The 22494-nt window shown below is 36.0% G+C and overlaps 1 long non-coding RNA gene across 1 annotated transcript; it reads left to right on the top strand.

Annotated features, from left to right (window-relative positions):
• Window positions 1-18090: 18090 nt before the first annotated feature.
• LOC131513501 (uncharacterized) lies at window positions 18091-20736 on the top strand. Its single transcript, XR_009262610.1, has 2 exons — window positions 18091-18242; window positions 20532-20736. It is a non-coding gene; the product is annotated as an uncharacterized LOC131513501 (long non-coding RNA).
• Window positions 20737-22494: the final 1758 nt, after the last annotated feature.

Below are 22494 nucleotides of genomic sequence, written 5' to 3'. Positions count from 1 at the left end.
CGGCGCTCGGTAGTGACGTAGGCTTGGCGCAAGCCCCGCCCCCGGAGGCGTCACGGTAGAAAACACCCTCCTCGGTGGGGGCCCAGGGATGTCATTAAAGGGCCAGGCTTCCGTTCTTCGATTTTTGTGTAATATCAGCGCTTTAGAACTATTTCTCCTGAGTTTCACAGAAGCGTTGAGAAATTATGGAAAATGATTGTATGCCAAGGCAATTACACTTACTGAACCTAATACCAGCGGAGTGAGAAGTAGATGAATAAATGTTTGTGATGTTTTATCAGGATTCCTGAAGAAACAATGCTTTCCTAACAAGACATGATTTTCTGATATTAATGCCTAACAATTTACACATTTACATAATTTCATTTGATCTTACTTGAGGTCTTTTATGATTCTAGCTTTTCTTTACAAATGCTGCTCCTTTTCATTTTAAGGCCCCTGCACTTAACCTTGCAATAAATTCAGGTGTAGTTTAAGTGCTACCTCATTGAAATCCTTGCTATTTCTCCCAAACAATTAACTTTTTTATCTTCTGTGCTACAGGACACTAGTCCCTAAACTTTATTGTGCATCAGTGAAGCACCACTCTCAGAGGTTCTGATTCAATAGATCTGGATGGGACTTGAGAATTTGCATTTCTAACTAATCAGGCCATGTTGGCACTGCTAGTCTGAGGACCACACTGAGAACACTGTGATTTTCATTGTAATTACCTCTAATACTATACCTGTAGTAATTATTGTGATTTCCATATCCACACAGTTGATCGTTCCACTATCTGGCCTCCCATTTCCAAGGCCTTCTCTCTGCCGATGATGCCATCTTTCACCCTATCATCCAGTCACACCTGCAGTCATACATTAGGCCATGTCATCACCAAATACTATACCTTTCCATATTCACAATTCAGTTGTCTCACTCTTCAACCTCATCTATCTTTTCAACTCATTCCTGCCAGTATCCCAACTCCAACAATTCTTAGACGACACTGGGATAGTAGTCCTCTTTCTTTCTATTCCTACCAGACCCCAAACCCTACTCTTCTCCTTATCCTCCCTCCTACAGTCCATTGTGCATTATTATAATATTCCCTTACACTTTGCCTTAGCTCTGTAGCCATTCTTTTTCCCTTTATACTCACCTGACAAACCTCCATCCCTGTTTAAATTACAATCTCAATCTATTCTGTGCTTGCATCTGTGAATTGATATTGGCTTAATTAAAACACACAAGACAGGTCTGTGTTGGGTCTTAATTTAAATTCATGACCATTCAAGTGGGTTTTAAGTATTTCCGGGAGTCTTTTGCTCTTTCGGAAGTCTTTTCATTCACCCATTCTTTTCCTCAAACCTCCCTTCACTCCTATCCCAACCTCACCCTCAGTTGATAACATTGGTTCACTCACAAAACAGAACCATCCCATAGAGACTTTCCACATAATCCCACCACCATATCTATCCATCAATCTCCACTTTCTCCCACTGATGAACCATCTATGACCACTCCACTTGGGCCCTAGATCCCTGTCCTCTCCCTTTCTTAAGGACATTCTCTGGCAATTCTCCCTTCTTCTACTTCATGAATTTTCCTTCTTTGTTGATTTTTTTTTCCATCTGTACACACACATTCTGTAATATCTCTAGCCTTTTAATATCCCTTTTTAGATCCTATTTTTAGCTACTGTCCTTTCACAGAAAAACTAGAAAGCATTGGCTACATTTGATGTCTCCAGTTCCCTTTCCTCCATTCTCTCTTGAAGCCACTGCAAGTCGAAGTTTTATACCCATCTCTGTACCAAATTTGTTTTGGTCAACATAATTAATAACACTTTAAAATTCAATGGTCAATTCTGAAACTTCAGTTTATTTGACAAACAAGGAGTATTTGTTGGGTTTTATGATTCTTTCTTCCAGGAAACATTTTCTTTAATTTGATGCTATTCTCTTTTGGTTTTCCTCCTACCTCATGGCCCTTCATTCTCCATTTCTGGTTTCTCCTTGTGTACTTTGTCTCAAAATACTGAAGCACAGGGCTCAGTCCTTAAATTTCTCTATCTACACTCTCCCTATGTGATCTTATCCAGTATTTTTACTTTAAATACCAAATTTACATCTCCAGCTAATTCTCTTTCCCAGACATGTATATCCAATTCTCCGCCAGACTGGAATTTTAGTCATCTTAATTTAACATACCCAAAATTAGCTCTTGATATGCCCCTATATTCCAAATATCCTCACACTAACTTACCTATCACAGCTGATGACACTTTCATTTTCCCAATTACTAAAGCCAAAATCTTGGAATCATCCTTAGCTCCTCTCTTTCTCTCACCCCACATTCAAGCTTTCATCAAATTTCATCAGCTCTATTTGCAATATCTGATAACTTTTGGCCAAGTCACCATGATCTATCACTTGGATTACTGCAACACCCTCCTGACTGTGTCTCAGGCTGCTGTTTTCCTTAACAGAGGAGCCAGATTTAACTCAGATTATGTTACTCTTTTCAAACCCCTTCCATTTCCATCAAAATAAAAGTTTCTACAATGACTTATGAGGTCTTACCTGCCTTTCAAGTACAAATACACTTACAAATGCACAACAAACTCTGACTTTACTTACCACAATTAAGCAACTCAAGCTTCTCTAACTGTATTAGCATTCTTGATAGCCTTCAGGCACACCTGAAATCCATCAAATATACCAAACACTCCTCCATCAAGTATTTGCATTTACTATTCCCTCTGCCAAGGATACTTTTTCCTCATTTATCTGCAGAAGTGTCTCCATCACTTCCTTCAAGAGTCTGCTCTGACAAGTATCAGAGACACCTCCTACTTAAAATAGAAACTCCAGAGGTGCCTGGGTGTCTCAGTCGGTTGAGCATCCAACTCTTGATTTTGGCTCAGGGCATGATCCCAGGGTCTTGGGATCAGGCTTCACGTTGGGTTCCAAGCTAAGCATACAGCCTACTTAAGATTGTCTCTCTCTCCCTCTGCCCCTCTCCCCTGTGTGTGCACACTCTCGTGCTTTCTCTCTCATATGCGTGTGTGTGCTCAAATAAAAAAAAAAAAAATAGAACCCCCCCACATGTAAACACATAAAAACCTAGACACACCCATACACATATGCACAGACACAAATCCAACAGTGTGCAAAAGCTGACTTATCCTCCCAGAACTTTGTTCAATGACATGATGTTGGTAGCCAAAAGTATTTACATCGTAGGAATTGGCAAATGCACAAATCAGGGTTTTGGGTGTTTTGTTTTTTTTTTAGTTTTTGTTTTTCTGGAAAGGAAGTTGTTAAACATTTACCAACATAACACTGCACATATCCCTGCTGATCTAAATATACTAACACTGTCTGTGGTTTATTTTTGTCAGCAGCACTTTCCACTACCTAATATTTGCTTCTGTATATAGAAAAATGTTATAGTAGCTTTATTTATGATAGAAATAATTGGAGACAGTATTCATAAAGAGAGGAATGGAAATATCTATTATCATATGTATTAGTTTCCTAGCATTACTGTAACAAATTACCACAAATTTAATGCTTCAAACAATACAAACTTTCAGTATTGCAGGCCAGAAGTCCTAAAATCAGTGTCAGAGTGCTTTCTTCTTTCAGGAGGCTCCAGGGGAGGGTCTGTTTCCTTGCCTTTTCTAACTTGTAGAGGCCATTTCTGTTCTGCCCAAGGCCCTTTCCTCCACCTTTAAAGCACATCACTCTACCTTCTGTTTTGATAAGCACATCTTTTTCAGACTCTGATCTGCCTGACTCCTTCTAAGAACCCTTGTTATCCCAATTGTTCTACCCAGATAATCCTGGATAATCTTCTTATCTCAAGATCCTTAACTATGATCACATCTGTAAAGTCTTTTTTGCCAAGTAAGGTAACATTTTCAGATTCTGGAGATTAGGACATAGATATCTTTAGGGGTGGCATTATTCTGCCTACTACATTATCTCTTCCTGGACTTTATTCTACAGTAGAACTGTTCAACAGAACTTTCTTCAGTGACGGATACGGTCTATATCTGCTCTGTCCAACACAATAGCAATATGTGGCTATTGGGCATTTGAAATATGGCTACTGTGATTAACAATATTAATTTTATTTAAATATAATTTACATTTATATTTACTAGCCACATGTCACTAGTAGCTACCATTTTGGACAGTGCAGTTAGAGCAAACTAACAAGTAATTTTCTGTGATACTTTGGTAGGTGAGTGGAAGCCAAGAAACAGGATTCAAAAAGGACTTTCAATTTATCTGCATTTTTCATACTTTCTACAACGAAAACACTTTGTTATTAAATTTTTACATATTTTAAGAATATTGAAGTAGAGTATAAGGGTAATAATTTATGTATTTATCCCTATAATGAAACATAGGGCTCAATTAATTAGATAGGTTTCAATTAATTAGAACTCTAGCCCATACAGCTAGAATCTTCCCCCAGAACTGAAAATGTCTTGAGTGATGACAGCCCTAAGTCCAAATTCAGGGAAAGTAAAAGGGAATATAGATAGAAGGACCAAGATCTGGACAGGAGTAGCATTGACACCAGAAGGATAGATACATCACCTTCTTTATCCCAACCAGTCCTTCTAATGTAAACTTTGCCTACATTTGAAAACCACAGACCTCTTTGACACTGCTGTTTACTTTGCTGTTTACAATAATAAAATTTGTTCAAAGAAAATTGTTTAGAGATCCCCCACCATGCTACTCTAAGGCATTGGTGTATATGAAAAACAATTAAAAATTTTAAGAATTTTTGCCTTTTTTTGATGATGACAACTGTTGATGTCTACTAAGGTCATTTTTAAATAGGGATGCATTTTTTTTTCAGAATCTACCCTAAGAAAATTATCCTAAATATAAAATCCATTTTATGCACAGAGACTTTAAAAATATTTTTTAAAACATGTTTGATGTATACATTTGGGCACATCCATCCAGCTGTGGCCATATTAGAAATGACATTTATGAAAGATTTAAGCCTAAAAGAAGGTGATTTTATTTTTTTTAAATGTTTATTTATTTTTGAGAGAGAGAGAGAGAGAGAGAGAGCGAGCCCAAGTGGGGGAGGGGCAGAGAGAGAGGGAGACACAGAATCCAAAGCAGGCTCCGGGCTCTGAGCTGTCAGCACAGAGCCCAACATGGGGCTTGAACTCACGAGCTGTGAGACCATGACCTGAGTCGAAGTCAGACACTTAACCGACCGAGCCACCCAGGTACCCCAAGAAGGTGATTTTAATGGCAAGTGGGAGAAAAATACCTGTATACCAAGTTAAAAATAATATGACTCCAAGAATATTGAAAACATGTACATACACATACACACACTCACACACACACACACACACACTACATTGGGAAGAAATATACCAAAAATGAACTTAGTTTTAGAAAATGGGAATATAGATAATATTTTTTATTATTTTAAATGTCCAGTTTTCTACAATAAGCTTACTTAAAAAAAGAAATGATGAGATATTTCATATTTTAGCTAATTGATTTTATATAGTTGAAAATGTTTACAGAATAAATTTCATTTAAATATTTCCCTAAGAAAACTATTTACATTAGAAAAACTTTTAAAAATAATTGATAATACTTTCTGATATTCAACAGAATCTTGGAAAATAATTTGATTTTGCTTTTCATATGTTGTACTAATGCACACATATGGAGTCTGTTACTACATAATGTATTCCTCTGAACTAACATTTTTGAATATTTTTTTAAGTTAATTTATTTTGAGAGAGAAGTTGTGAGCAGGGGAGGGGCAGAGAGAGAGAATCCCAAGCAGGCCCCACACTGTCAGCATGGAGCCTGATGCAGGACTCAAACTCATGAACCGTGAGATCATGACCTGAGCTTTGAAATAGGACACCATATTCCAAAACAAATGGACTTTGCTATGAAATATTAAGTGGAAATAAAAATCAAAACTTGGGGCAAAAACTACATTGCTAACAATAATTTTTCTATGACCCCTGTTTTTACACTAAGAACAACTGCCACTAGCACATGATTTGGAATAGAACAGGGCAAAAGAGAAATACTTAAATTTAAAAATTTTACTCAGCTGGTAACATCAAATCATCAGGATTTTTTTTCCTCTTAATTTAGTGACTTCAGGAAGTTTTCAAATTGACACTGCTGTCCACAGATAAATTATTAAGGATTCTGTGAGAAAATGATATGACATCAATTGGCTAATTGTCAAGAAAAGGAGAGTAAACTAAGTACTTCTTTCCAGGTAAAATTTTTTTGTCTTCTATCCCTAAAACAGCCCCTTTTTTCTGGTGGGAAAAAAAAAAAAAGAATTTTTAAGCAAATGTGAAAAATTCCAACATAATTTATTTAGCAATTTTTATTAGAAAGTAAGCGGGAAGGGTGCCTGTGCCTGGGTGGCTCAGTTGGTTAAGCATTCAACTCTTGATTTGAACTCAGGTCTTGATCTCAGGATCTGTGAGTTCAAGCCCCACATTGGGTTCTGCCCTGACAGCGCTGGGCCTCATTGGGATTCTTTCTCTCCCCGCTCTCTCTGCCCCTGCCCTGTTCACGTTCTCTCTCTCTTTCCCAAAATAAGCAAACTTAAAGAAAGAAAGAAGGAAGGAAGGAAGGAAGGAAGGAAGGAAGGAAGGAAGGAAGGAAAGAAGGAAGGAAGGAAGGAAGGAAGGAAGGAAGGAAGGAAGGAAGGAAGGAAGGAAGGGGAAAGAAAGAAAGAAAGAAAGAAAGAAAGAAAGAAAGAAAGAAAGAAAGAAAGAAAGGAGGGAAAGCTAGGATGAAGTGAAAGAAATAATACACCTCCCTTCTTCCACTTCAGGCTTCTCTGTTGGGATCAGGCATAGGACTGGGAGAAAGAAGCTTAATATTGGGTAAAAGTTTAAAATTTTTATTATTTCTCTGGACTGAATTGTAATGATGGGTAATTATGAGACTATACTAGATTTTTTTATCATCAAAATAGAGGGTTTTTGAGTTTATTACCGAAGAGAGGCAGTAAAATCCTGAGATTTCCATTTAAGAATAAAGGAACAGGTTTGGAGGGAAACAGGAGGAAGAATAAAGTTAGTTTCTGCTTACACTCCATCAAGTCTTTCTTGTTCAATAATCTTAAGTCATTTACCCCCCAAAAATTATAAAAATAACTATAATTTGTGCTTACCATGTACTCAGAACTGCTCTCAATACCAAACACACGTGTGCTCATTTAATCTTCTCTAGAATTCTAGAGGTAATTACTATTGTTATCCTCACTTACAGAGAAGGAAAGAGAGACCCAGAAGTAACTTTCTAAAATTTACACATTTAGTGGAGATGAGATGTGATTTATCACAGCAAAAACCTGGGAACAACATAAAATGTCCAGTTAATTAAACGTAGTCTGTCCATGGGCAGCCATGCACTCACTTAAAGCAATGATTTTAACCACCAGGTAGAAATATGTAAAACTATAGCTTAATATGGTCAAGGAAAACCTTTAAAATATTCTATTACTGGTGGTTTAGTTTATACATATTTTGTTAAAATAAAGTTTACAAAAAATGGCTAGAACAAAAATCACAGAGTGTGAATGAAGGGTATTAATTTTGAGGGTGATTTTTCCCTCTGTAATTCCTATTTATTTTAAGTGGTAACATTGCATCTCTATTGAAAGAATAAATTAATAAAATGGAAAAAGTAATCCACTTGAAACTTTTTATCAAAACTAGTCAAGTAGTTTATGTTTTAAAATTTGACTTAAGCTAGGTTTTTAGTATTATGAGACTAGAAATGACAATAACAAAATTGTCTTACTCAATATTGAAAATTAATATTTAATATGGCCATATACTTAAAGTTGATCTTCTGTGAGCACATCTGTGTTTGAGCAAGAACAAAAGAGGAAGCAGAAGTGTGGTACATACCCCCTTTCCTTAAGGCCAGTATGCAAAAGCTACACATACCACATCACATCTATTCCTTTGAAGAGAACTCTGATACGTGATGATACCAAAATGTACACTGAGGTAGAAAATGCTACCTGTATTTGGGCTACAATGTGCCCAGCTAAAAATCAAGGAATGTATAATAACTGGCAACCTTTGACACAGAAGGTTTTAGTGAGAGCCAATATAATTTGAAATTAGAAGGGGGTTTGAAGTCAAATAAACTAGAATCTGAGTACAGGTCTATCTTAGCTTTGAGACCTTAAACAAGTGGCTTACTCTCTCTAACCATGATTTATACTATCTGAAAAGGGGGAAATACCTAATATTATGACTAGAGTATACATTTGTCCATATAATATATAACTGTATAGTATAGTTTTGGCTGCCTTCCTATTTTGGCAGGAAATAATTGTTGTGAGTCTTATAAAGCTGTCATCACACTATGTGACACATGTTTGTTTCCATCAAGCACTCCTATTATAATTTGTTATTATGTTCTACAAGTTATCTTCTGACCAAAAATTAATCATTCAATTCTACGATTAGTTCAATTATCATACACCAAACATAAAGATGTAGTTTTTGTGTTTTTTGTTTTTAAGTAGAGTCTGCACCCAATGAGACACTTGAACTCATGACCCTGAGAATAAGAGTCACATGCTCTACTGACTGAGCCAGATAGGAGCCCCCATAAAGATGTATTTAAAATTTTTTTTTTTTTGCATTTGACTACAAGCAGGTAATAAAAACAGTATCCTTGTAATATCCTCCAAAACCCAAGCTTCTATTCTTTCTACCCATCTACCTCTGTACATAAATTTCTAATGCAAAATTAGGGAACATGTAAAAAAACTAAAAAGCAGCAGCAAGCACAAGAGAAGTAACAGATATCTGAAGTAGATCCTCAAAAACACCAGATAAAAAAATAATGGACAATAGAATATAAAATAAATATGTTTAATTTTTTTCAATTAGAAACTAAGTCATTACAAAAATTAAGCCAGCCATATTTTTCAAAAATAATATGGACGATTAATAAATTTAAAGAGTATTATTTCAAATTAAATGATTCATTATACAAGGGATTAGAAACAGTAAAATAGGAAAGTAGCGACTTGTAAATTGAGGAAATTACAAAGTGATGGAAAATATGAAAGATAATTTTTTAAATAAGGAGGAAAAAAAATAGAGGAGTTCAGGAGGAAAGCATAGACAGAATGGAAGAAAAGAAATATTCAACAAATAATGGCTAGTATTTTCCAGAACTGAATTTTTTTACTTTCAAGCAACATTATGCATCTCAAGCAGGATAAACAAAATAAAATCCATGCCTCAAAACAAGTTAGAAAAATTCCTGGATACCACTGACAAAGGAAATATGTTAAATGCATCTAGAGATTCACCACAGCCTTCAAAAGATGAAAAACAAACTGAGGATATAAGTAACTATAGTTTGTTAGAGAAGTCAAAAGATAATGGAATAACAATTTCAAACTACTTAAGCTAATTAGACTTAACATAGAATTTTATACCTAAACTATCATTCCAAAATGAGGGCAATATAAAAGACATTTTCAAACAAAAAAATGATCATTACCCTCAATAGGTTTTACAGAGACAATGTCTAAAGTATGCCTTTCAGGAAAAAAAGAAATTCAAAACAGAAAAAAGAAATTGGATGATTACACAAGTGAGTAAATTTAAGCAAACACTGATTCTGTAAGATAATAATATTCAATTTGGGAGAATTTGAGGGAAGTTAAATCCTCAACAATGGTGACACCTGAGGTAGGAGGAAGAATGATCAGAATGAAAATAGTGTGATGTTCTTCTATTTGGGGGAAGGAAAGTAAGAATAATGGTAACTATATTAAGTATGTATATAAAATATTAAAGGATTAAAAAAGGAATAGAAGATATAACTTCCACCAAAAAAAAAAAAAAAAGCAGAGAATCTGGGAGGCAGGAGTCAATATGTGGAACAGCATGGAAGCTTTTTGTGTGGCTCACATCCATGAAATACAGCCAGACCAACACTAAACCATCCTACACACCTAGAAAACTGATTGGAGGATTAACACAACAATCTGCACAACCTGAACCACAGAATTCAGCAGGTATGTGGCACGGAGAGCTGAACTTGGGGAGCAAGAAAACCTGAAAGGTAGGGAACTGCTTTTGTGGGCAGAGAGAGGACAGAGACTGGGGTGGGGGGGAACATACGGGAAAAGCACCCCTCCCCAAAAGCAGCTGGAGAGAAAGTGGAAAATTGGAAACAGCCACAGGGACTGAACTAAAAAGGGAGAAAGGAGAAAGGAGAGGGTTTAAATTCCATTAAGACTGTAAACAAGGGGAGCACAAAGGCTGCAACTCCGCAGCTCGATACCTGGCGGTGCTCTGGTGGGAAGAGCAAATCCCCAGGAACAGAGTGGGGTCAGGGAGGTTCTCAGGCCACACGGGGAAAAGCAGTTCCATTGCTGGAAGGCCATTTGGTAGAGACTGTTGAAGCCACCTGGTCCCAGCAGATCCCGGAAGGCAGCCACATTCACTGGTTCTGGGGCAAGGTCATTAAGGGTGAAGCCTGGTGCCAGATGTGTGTTGTGATTTTCCATAATCCCTGAAATGCTGCAGCTACACTGTCTCGTGAACATTTTCTGGGACAGGCTGGCACCTGGCTGCAGTCTCGGGGCACCGGGAACAACAGGGTCCAGTGGGCATTCTTGGGTGCAGCCAATATTCAGCCTTGCTCATTCAGCCATTGCTCAGTGAGACCCTCCCACAGAGGGGTGGAACAGGTCACAGCCGCAGTCCATCAGAAATTAGGGGCCGGGAAAAACAGCCACATCTGAGACAAAACTTGTCAGAGAGGTACTGCCTAGGGCCTGGTCACAGAGACTGAAAAAGCAGGGAGTAGACAAGAGCTGAAGACAGAGGACGGGTGCGCGATTGCTGATCCGGGAGAACAGACTGGGTAGCTGGGTGGCACCATTTTCACAGCTCCCGCGCATGTGCATACACACCTACAAGTTCCACAACAATCCACCCCAGAGGGCTAGCAGTGCCGTCTAGTGGAGAGAGAGCTGTTACACCAAGCCCCGCCCAACTGGGCCAACTTCGCTTTTCAAGAACACAAGTTTCACCGTGGGCTTAATTTATGGACTATAAAGAGATACATAGACTGACTTCTAGGGGAAAACAAAGCAATTTCAGTCCTACTTCAATCTGTTAGCAGGTTCATCTATTCAGTTTTCTTTCTTTTTCTTTCACAATTCTTTTCTTTTTCTTGAACACAAAAAGAAAAAATTCATTTTTATTTTCAACTTTTATTAAACATATCTTTCTTTAATTTTTATTACTTTATTTTTTACTTTTCTGTAAATTTTTTTTTCAAATTCTACTTTACTTCCATCATTTTATTTCAGTCTACTTCAGTGTATTCACCTTTTCAAATTTTCAATTTCCTTTTTTTATTTTCTTTTTCTTTCTTTTTCTTTTTTCTTTTTTCTGTTTTACATTTTTCTTTTTCTTGAATGCAGAAAGAAAAATTTCATTTTTACTTTAAATTTCTATTAAGATTTTTCTTATTTATTTTCATTACTATATTTTTTGCTTTTATGTAAATTTTTTCAAATTCTATTTTACTTCCAACATTTTATTTTAGTCTACTTTAGTCTTCAGTGTATTCACCTTTCAAATTTTCAAACGATTTCTCTTTTTCTTTTTTTTCTTTTATCTTTTTTCTCTTCTTCATTTGTTTTCTTTTTTCTTAAATACAGAAAACGAAAAAAAATCATATTTATTTTTAATTTTTATTAAAAATATGGTTCTTTAAATTTTTTCTACTATATTCTTTATTTTGTGTATATTTTTTCAAATTCTATTTTACCCCCACCATCTCATTTTAGTCTACTTCAGTGTATTCATTTTTTCAAATTCTCAAATGATTTCTTTTTTTTCTCCCCCCCCACCTTTTTTTTTTTCTAATCTGTCAAACCAGTTTCAACACCAAGACCAAAACACACCTAGGATCTAGCATCATTTATTCGATTTGTGTGTGTGTGTGTGTGTGTGTGTGCATGTGTGTGTGTGTGTTTAATTTTTAATTTTAATATTTCTTAATTTCAATTTTTTTATTTCAATTTTTCTACCTCATTAATTCCTTTTCTCCCTTCAAAACGACAAAACGAAGGAATTCATCCCAAAAGAAAGAGCACAAAGAAACGACAGCCAGGGATTTAACCAACACAGATACAAGCAAGATGTTGGAACCGGAATTTAGAATCACGATAATAAGAATACTAGCTGGAGTCAAAAATAGATTAGAATCCCTTTCTGCAGGGATAGAAGAAGTAAAAAATGGCCAGAATGAAATTAAAAATGCTATAACTGAGCTGCAATCACAGATGGATGCAGCAGCAGCAAGGATAGATGAGGCAGAACAGAGAATCAGCGATATAGAGGACAATAACGAAGCAGGAAAAAGAGGGAGATTAAGGCAAAAGAGCATGATTTCAGAATTAGAGAAATCAGTGACTCATTAAAAAGGAACAACATCAGAATCATAGGGGTCCCAGAAGAGGAAGAGAGAGAAATAGGGGTAGAAGGGTTATGTGAGCAAATCATAGCAGAAAACTTTCCTAACCTGAGGAAAGACAAAGACATCAAAACCCAGGAAGCACAGAGGACTCTCATTAGATTCAACAAAAACTGCCCATCAACAAGGCATATCATCGTCAAATTCACCAAATATTCAGGCAAGGAGAGAATCATGAAAGCAACAAGGGAAAAAAAGTCCCCAACCTACAAGGGAAGACAGATCAGGTTTGCAGCAGACCTATCCACAGAAACTTGGCAGGCCAGATAGGAGTGGTGGGATATATTCAATGTGCTGAATCAGAATAATATGCAGCCAAGAATTCTTTATCCAGCAAGGCTGTCATTCAAAATAGGAGGAGAGATAAAAACTTTCCCAGACAAACAAAAATTAAAGGAGTTTGTGACCACTAAACCACCCTGCAAGAAATTTTAAGGGGGACTTTCTGAGGGGAGAAAAGATGAAAAAACATATATATACATAAATACCAAAAGCAACAGAAGATTAGAAAGGACCAGAGAACACCACTAGAAACTCCCAACTCTGTAAGCATCATAATGGCAATCAATTCATATCTTTCAGTACTCACTCTAAATGTCAATGGACTCAATGCTCCAATCAAAAGACATAGGGTAACAGAATGGATAAGAAAACAAGATCCATCTATATGCTGTTTACAAGAGACCCACTTGAAACCTAAAGACATCTTCAGATTGAAAGTAAGGGGATGGAGAACCATCTATCAGGCTAATGTCGACCAAAGAAAGCCAGAGTAGCCATACTTATATCAGACAATCTAGACTTTAAAATAAAGACTATATCAAGAGATGCAGAAGGGCATTATATCATAATCAAGGTCTCTATCCACCAAGAAGACCTAACAATTGTAAACATTTATGCACCAAATGTGAGAGCACCCAAATATAAAATCAATTAATCACAAACATAAAGAAACTCAACGATAGTAATACCATAATAGTAGGAAACTTCAACACCCCACTCACAACAATGGACACATCATCTAACCAAAAACTCAACAAGGAAACAATGGCTTTGAATGACACACTGGACCAGATGGGCTTAACAGATATATTCAGAATATTTCATCCTAAAGCAGCAGAATATACATTCTTCGCCAGTGCACATGGAACGTTCTCCAGAATAGACCACATACTGGGACACAAATCAGCCCTAAGTAAGTACAAAAAGATCGAGATCATACCATGCATATTTTCAGACCACAACGCTATGAAACTCGAAATCAACCACAAGAAAAAATTTGGAAAGGTAATAAATAATTGAAGACAGAAGAACATCCTACTAAAGAATGAATGGGCCAACCAAGCAGTTAAAGAGGAAATTAAAAAGTATATGGAAGTCAATGAAAATGATAACACCACAACCCAAAACCTCTGGGATGCAGCAAAGGTGGTCATAAAAGGAAAGTATATAGCAATCCAGGCCTTCCTAAAGAAGGAAGAAAGATCTCAGATACACAACCTAACCTTACACCTTAAGGAGATGGAAAAAGAACAGCAAATAAAACCCAAAACCAGCAGAAGACCGGAAATAATAAAGATTGGAGCAGAAATCAATGCTATCGAAACCAAAAAAACCAGTAGAACAGATCAATGAAACCAGAAGCTGGTTCTTTGAAAGAATTAACAAAATTGATAAACCACTAGCCAGTTTGATCAAGAAGAAAAAGGAAAGGACCCAAATAAATAAAATCAAGAATGAAAGAGGAGAGATCACAACAAACACAAGAGAACTAAAAACAATGATAAGAGAATATTATGAACAATTATATGCCAATAAAATGGGCAATCTGGAAGAAATGGACAAATTCCTAGAAACATATACACTACCAAAACTGAAACAGGAAGAAAGAGAAAATTTGAACAGACCCATAACCAGTAAGGAAATTGAATTAGTAATCAAAAATCTGCCAAAAACCAAAAGTCCATGGCCAGATGGCTTTCCAGGGGAATTCTACCAAACATTTAAGGAATAGTTAACACCCATTCTCTTGAAGCTGTTCCAAAAAATAGAAATGGAAGGAAAACTTCCAAACTCTATGAAGCCAGCATTACCTTGATTCCAAAACCAGACAGAGACCCCACTAAAAAGGAGAACTATAGACCAATTTTCCTGATGAACATGGATGCAAAAATCCTCAATAAGATATTAGCCAACCGAATCCAACAATACATTAAAAAAAATTATTCACTACGACCAGGCAGGATTTATACCTGGGATGCAGGGCTGGTTCAATATCTGCAAAAACAATTAATGTGATTCATTACATCAATAAAAGAAAGGACAAGAACCATATGATCCTCTCAATAGATGCAGAGAAAGCATTTGACAAAATACAGCATCCTTTCTTGATAAAAACCCTCAAGAAAGTAGGGATAGAAGGAGCATACTTCTATCACAAAAGATCATAAAAGCTATATATGAATGACCCAAAGCTAATATCATCCTCAGTGGGGTAAAACTGAGAGCTTTCCCCGTAAGGTCAGGAACAAGACAGGGATGTCCACTCTTGCCACTGTTATTCAACATAGTATTGGAAGTCTTAGCCTCTGAAATCAGACAACCAAAGAAATAAAAGGCATCCAAATCGGCCAGGAGGAAGTCACACTTTCACTCTTCACAGATGACAGGATACTCTATATGGAAAACCCAAAAGATTCCACCAAAAAACTGCTAGAACTGATTCATGAATTCAGCAAAGTTACAGGATATAAAATCAATGCACAGAAATTGGTTGCATTCCTATACACCAACAATGATGTGACAGAAAGAGAAATCAAGGAATTGACCCCATTTACAGTTGCACAAAAACCATAAAATACCTAGAAATAAATCTAACCAAAGAGGTGAAAAATCTATACACTGAAAACTTATAGAAAGCTTATGAAAAAAATTGAAGAAGACACCAAAAAAATGGAAAAAGATTCCATGCTCCTGGATAGGAAGAAATATTGTTAAAATGTCAATACTACCAAAAGCAATCTACGTATTCAATGCAATCCTTATCAAAGTAACACCAGCATTCCTTACAGAGCTAGAACAAATAATCCTAAAATTTGTATGGAACCAGAAAAGACCCGAATAGCCAAAGCAATCTTAAAAAAGAAAACCAAAGCAGGAGGCATCACAATCCCACACTTCAAGCTATACTGCAAAGCTGTAATCATCAAGACAGTATGGTACTGGCACAAGAACAGACACAGACCAATGGAACAGAATAGAGAACGCAGAAATGGACCCACAACCCACAAACGTATGGACAACTAATCTTTGACAAAGCAGAGAATATCCAATGGAATAAACACCGTCTCTTCAGCAAGTGGTGCTGGGAAAACTGGACAGCAACATGCAGAAGTATGAACCTGGACCACTTTCTTACACCATACACAAAAATAAACTCAAAATGGATGAAAGACCTAAACATAAGACAGAAAGCCATCAAAATCCCTGAGGAGAAAGCAGGCAAAAACCTCTTTGATCTTGGCTACAGCAACGTTTTTACTCAAGACGTCTCTGGAGGCAAGGGAAACAAAAGCAAAAATGAACTACTGGGACCTCATCAAAATAAAAAGTTTCTGCACAGCAAAGGAAACAATCAGCAAAACTAAAAGGCAACCAACAGAATGGGAGAAGATTACAAACGACATATCAAGTAAAGGGTTAGTATCCAAAATCTATAAAGAATTTATCAAACTCAACACCCAAAAAAACAAATAATCCAGTGAAGAAATGAGCAAAAGACATGAATTGACACTTCTCCAAAGAAGACATCCAAATGGCCAACAGACACATGAAAAAATGCTCCACATCACTCATCATCAGGTAAATACAAATCAAAACCATAATGAGATATCACCTTACACCTGTCAGAATGGCTAACATTAACAACTCAGGCAACAACAGATATTGGCGAGGATGCAGAGAAAGAGGATCTCTTTTGCATTGTTGGTGGGAATGCAAGCTGGTGCAGCCACTCTGGAAAACAGTATGGAGGCTCCTCAAAAAATTAAAAATAGAACTACCCTATGACCTAGAAATTGCACTACTAGGCATTTATCCACGGGATACAGGTGTGCCGATACAAAGGGACACATGCACCCCCATGTTTATAGCAGCACTATCGACAATAGCCAAAGTATGGAAAGAGCCCAAATGTCCATAGATGGATGAATGGGTAAAGAAAATGTGGTATATGTATACACATGCACACACACACACACACACACACACACACAATGGAGTATTACTCAGCAATCAAAAAGAATGAAATCTTGCCATTTGCATCTATGTGAATGGAACTAGAGGGTATTATGCTAAATGAAATGAGTCAGTCAGAGAAAGACACAAATCATATGACTTTACTCATATAAGGACTTTAAGACACAAAACAGATGAACATAAGGGAAAGGAAACAAAAATAATATAAAAACAGGGAGGGGGACAAAACAGAAGAGACTCATAAATATGGAAAACAAACTGAGGGTTGCTGGAGGGGTTGTGGGAGGCGGGATGTACTAAATGGATACGGGGCATTAAGAATCTACTCCTGAAATCATTGCTTCACTATACGCTAACTAATTTGGATCTAAATTTTAAAAAATAAAAACTAAAATTAAAAAAAAATAAATAAACCTTTAAAAAAAAAGCAGAATAGCCAAAGCCAGAAGGTTTAAACATAGCATTATTATCCAAAAGTATATGAGATAATAGAAAAAAACTTTGAAGGAGAATCAAAATAACAGTATTCTTAAAATGATTAAATGCATAAAAACTAAAGAGAAGATTACTAAACTGGAAAATAAATCTAAGAAATTATCTACATTGTGGACCAGAGATATAAAATTATAGAAATTATTACCCCAAAACCAAGAGTACACTTTACACGTTGCATGTTAGCGAATTTGACAATAAAGTATATTTTAAAAATTATAGAAATTATTTAAGAGAAGTTGAGATGTTGAGGATACAATGAGAATGTCCAACATAAAGATGAGTTCCACATCAAGGGAACACAGAGAAACAGAGAGGGAATACATTTTTAAATGGCCTAGAATTTTCCAGAGTTGACAGAAGACACAAAATCTCAGATTCCTAAGGTACAAGCAGGAAAAAAAAGAATTAATATACAACAAATGCACTGTAGGGAAACTGCAGAAAAACTTCGAAAAGGGTAGGTCCTAAGAGGAGCAAGATGAAGGGGGAAAGTTCCTCAACTTCTTTTATGAAGACAGTATACTTTTAACATAAAAACTAGATAAGGACAATAAAAGAAAGAAAAATATAAGAGGCTCTTACTTCTGAACTAGACAGAAAATTCTAAAAAAAAAAACTCTTAGCAAAAGAAATCAGCAATATATGAAGAAATACATTTATCTCAGGAATGTACAGATGATTAACTTTGTAACAGCTCCCGTCCTGAGCACCCTCTGAAGGCCCACACATGAGTTATGTCTTTCACAGTGTCAGCTTTATTCAGTCATAAAGCAAGGGTAATGTAATTATAAAGCAGGCTCAGGATTCCAAACTCTGTGACATTTCACCACGTGATTAACTTGGCTTCTTACAAAGGCACATAAAACTGAACACAAGACAAGTCACACAACAAACAAGATAACACAGCGGGTAGGAAGCTAAGGAACGAAACGTGGTGAGGTCAGTCTGGTGGGCGCACATTTGAGATAAGGCCTCGGTCCAGTCCAAGTCAGCTCTCGGCACTTACTGCTTGTTATGATCAAGTAGTGAAGGATCTCAGTTCTGTTCAGAGATCAATCAGGCAGAGCCTTTGGCGGCAGCTGCCTTTTGAAGTGGTCAGACATAGAGGGGTCAGTGTCTAAGGAATCTGACAGTTTGCTGCAAAAATCCTCTCTTTTTAAAGGGACTTAATCAGCCTTGGGCCCCTGCAGCCCTCCTCTGCTCCTGCTTGTTATCAGTTCTGGGGTATGGTCAGCTGCTGCTGGCCTTGGCGATATCTAGTAGCTGCAGTCCCCTCAAGCGCTTGAGTCATTGCTTGACACAGGCCCCTGCTTGACATGAGTGACTCCATCTTGCTCTCTACAGCTACTAATGTAAATTCGCCACACTGACATTAAAGGAGAAAAAAATCACATGAATATTTCAACGGAAGTGAAACAATTTTGATAAAATTCATCACACATGCTTAACTTAATAAAACTACTATAAACTAGGAATAGAAGGAAACTTCCCTTCCTGATGAATGCTATCTATCAAAACCCACTGCCGATAACAAAGTCACTTTTGAAACACGATAAGAAATTCCTTGTAATTCAGAAACGAACATTTCTAGTCAGCATTACGTTGGAGGATCTTTCCAGTAATGTAAGGTAAGAGTTATAAAAAATAGAGAATAGAAGAAGCACTTGGAAATGAAGAAAGAAAGCTGTCACTATTTGTAAAAAAAAAAAAAAAAAAAAAAAAAAAGTGAGAATCTGCAGATAATTTCAGTGAATAAAGGACTTTAGCAAGTTTTTCTAACATGAGCTCAGTATATAAAATCAACAGTGGTCAATACACTTGAGCAACAAACAGAAAAATGTACTTTAATAAAGGTATCATCTACAAATGGTAACAAGACTCATAAATTTCCCAAGAATAAATCAAAGAGGTACAATATTTACAGAGAATATAGTAAAATATTATTCAAAAGCATAAAAAAGTCTTAAATAAATGCTATCACATGTTTATGAATAACAATCATAAATAAAAATAATCTCTAAAATTAATGCAGTTACAACCCACAGGATTTTTAGGGGAACTAACAAACAAATCCAAAAATTTATATGGAAAAGTAAAGGGACAGGATAGATAGAAACTGGGACAAAATAAACATATGAAAATATGCTTAAAACCACAGGAATATAAATTTAAGTAATAATGAGATATAATTTCAGAATCATCAGATTGACATAGGTATTAGGTCAGATGATAACAAATTTTTGTAAGATATGAGGAAAGGCAAATCATTTATACATTCCTGGACAGATTGTAAAAAAGCCAAACAATATGCACATACTCTACTAAACAGAAATTATTCTAGGTTCCTGCACTTGACAATTTTCACATATATACACAAAAAATACATACAAGGATGGTCACTAAGCACGCTTTGCAACAGCAAAACTTTGGAAAAATACAAGTACCTCCCAATAACTGGCTTACTCATGCAGTGGAATAATGTATACAGATGTTACAATTACTGAAGCAAACTTACATGTAATAATATGGATAAATCTTAACATTCTGTTGGATAAAAATAGAAGCTATAGAAACTTACATATAGTATGATTAACACTGACATAAAAATGTTCAAATGTAAAGCAGCAGTACAGTTTTACATATATAATAACTATGTATAGCACATACCGGAATGGGACATACCAACTTCAGGGGACTGGTTGCCTCTGGAAATGGAGGGAAGGATAAGTGATGGAGCTTTAGCTGTTCCTGTTTTCTTAAAACTTCAAAAAAGATACTCATGAAGATTAAAACAGGTGTGACAAAATATGAAAAGCTATTTCATATCAGTGGTGAGGACATATTTTGTATGTTGAAAATTTTAAAATATTCATACCTGTGCATAAAGCTGGATGTACATAAATTTTTATTGCGTCATTGATTGTAATTTTAAAAAAAGAATTAGAATCAATTGAATATCCATAAATAGAGAAATGAGTAAGTAAATTATGGTACATCACACATAGGAATGCTATTAATAGTGTAAACCTACATGAATGTGTATTTGATTAATTGCATCGATGGCTCCAATTCTTTACTCTTCCCATCAGTCAGGGCATTCTGCCCCATTCTTTTACTCTGGGCTTAACTACAGCACTTGCATTGGCCAAAGGAATGTTCTCAAATGTGACACAATCAGAAGTGAGAAGAATTCTTGTTCACTGTACTTGCTCTCTTGCTCCTTATAAGAACCATGAGAACACACGGAAGCTACTTTGCTGAAGAAATGTAAGGAGCAGCAGGAGGAGAACTGCGTCATCACTGTGCTGACCATCCTGCACCAACGGCCCCCTCAGAGCCTCCAACTGACTAGAGATAGACATCTGAAACAGTTCTGCGTAGATCACTTAAGCTACGTAGATCAGATCAATAAAAGTGCCCAGTTGATCACAGAGTTGTGAGACAAAAATTAGTTTTCAGTCTTTTCACCAAAGCAGTAAATTATAAGGAAAATTCTTTTTTTTTAATTTTTTAATGTTTATTTATTTTTGAGAGAGACGGAGACAGAGACAGAACACAAGCTGGGGAAGAGGCAGAGAGAGGGAGACACAAAATCTGAAGCAGGTTCCAGGCTCTGAGCTGTCAGCACAGAGCCCCACGCAGGGCTGAGAGATCATGAGAGATCGAACTGAGAGATCATGACCTGAGCCGAAGTTGGATGCTTAACTGACTAATCCACCCAGGTTCCCCATATTACAAGGAAAATTCTGATTGGAAAATGACTGTAATAGAATGTTTACAATGTCATTTTTGTACTCAGAATTTTCCCTGATAATCGATCCTTTTGATAGAAGAATAGAAATAGCATTCTTCACCATTACTTCCCCTTAAATGTCTCTTTCCCTAACTGGCTCTAAAGAGAATTGAGTATGTGCTCAGCATACAATTAAAATTTGTACCTAGAAATTTACATTTGCTCATAGTTTAGAGTTAGAAAGCCTCAGCTTACATCAGAAACAAATTTCTGTAAGGACCATTTCCTTCCAAATTATATTTTAACAAGCAGTTAAAGATAATTATTAACAGGGTTTTTCAATGAGTCTGAAAACAGTCTCGTCACATTAAAAATGTAAATAGATTTTACAATTGTAGAGTCATAAAATTGGAAGAATCCACAAGAGATTTCTGACACCTAGTACTTAAGTTAAAATTTTAAATTAGCGTTCATTTTAGGATATAAGTTAATATATGTACTTCTATTTATCTATACTATTTTATTAAGATACTGTGCTAGCCAGAGTCATGATTTGTTTGCCAAACTTTTGCAAAACAGGTACTTTCTCAGCAAACAAATAGCAGACATGTTTTTCTGTTTAGGTAAATGTTAATAATCACAGCTGGTTTGGTAATTCAGTTATTCGGCAAAGACATTGTAAACTACTTGAAAAGAAACCATCTGGTTTGCAGTTGTAAAACTGAAACCAATTAAAACATTTAAGTGGCATTTTGTTTTTCATTTTAATCTGTAAAAATATATTTTCCAAGTTCTAATTAGTGGTTGATTTTTCTCTATTGCTTTTATAATATGAATCTGACTCTCAAATAATTTTTAAGTTCAACAAAGGTGTTCCTATCATTGATATTGTATGGGACACCAGATAAATTAAATGATGAAGAACATAAAATGTACAGGCACACAGACACAAACAATATAGTACACAGAATTCTTATGTACCAAACATGATAAAATAAAACAAAAAGTCTAACACTTCACAAGAATTGTTTGGTTAGGTACGGCCTAAGAAGCTGATAATTTAGTTTAAGGGACTATGTCTGCTTAAAAAAAGAGAAAGAAAAATCTAGCAAGCAAGTGAGCAAGAAACAAAAAAAAAAAACATAACTCAAAGATTATAATCAGATACACTTTTCTCCCCCCCACCCACTCACCTTTCAAAATTTATTCAGTGATATGAGCTCTTCCCTTTTTGTCTCTGGAATAAAACACTGGTAGCCTCCTAACTGTTCTTCTCACTTATAGATAATAAAAAGTACAATGATCACTCTGGGTTTCAAAGCCTGCATTTGGTACTTAGAATGTCTAGTCTCATGTAATAGTCAAAGTATCCAACTTCGCTCAAAATTAGAGCTACATCCAGTCCCCAAAGTATATAGACCTGTTGTAAGAAGTCAATAAAGTGGTGAAAGTTACTCA

The sequence above is a fragment of the Neofelis nebulosa genome, chromosome 6 (assembly GCF_028018385.1).
Source record: "Neofelis nebulosa isolate mNeoNeb1 chromosome 6, mNeoNeb1.pri, whole genome shotgun sequence".
Taxonomy (NCBI): Eukaryota; Metazoa; Chordata; class Mammalia; order Carnivora; family Felidae; genus Neofelis; species Neofelis nebulosa.
This window is presented reverse-complemented; position numbering and strand designations above follow the sequence as displayed.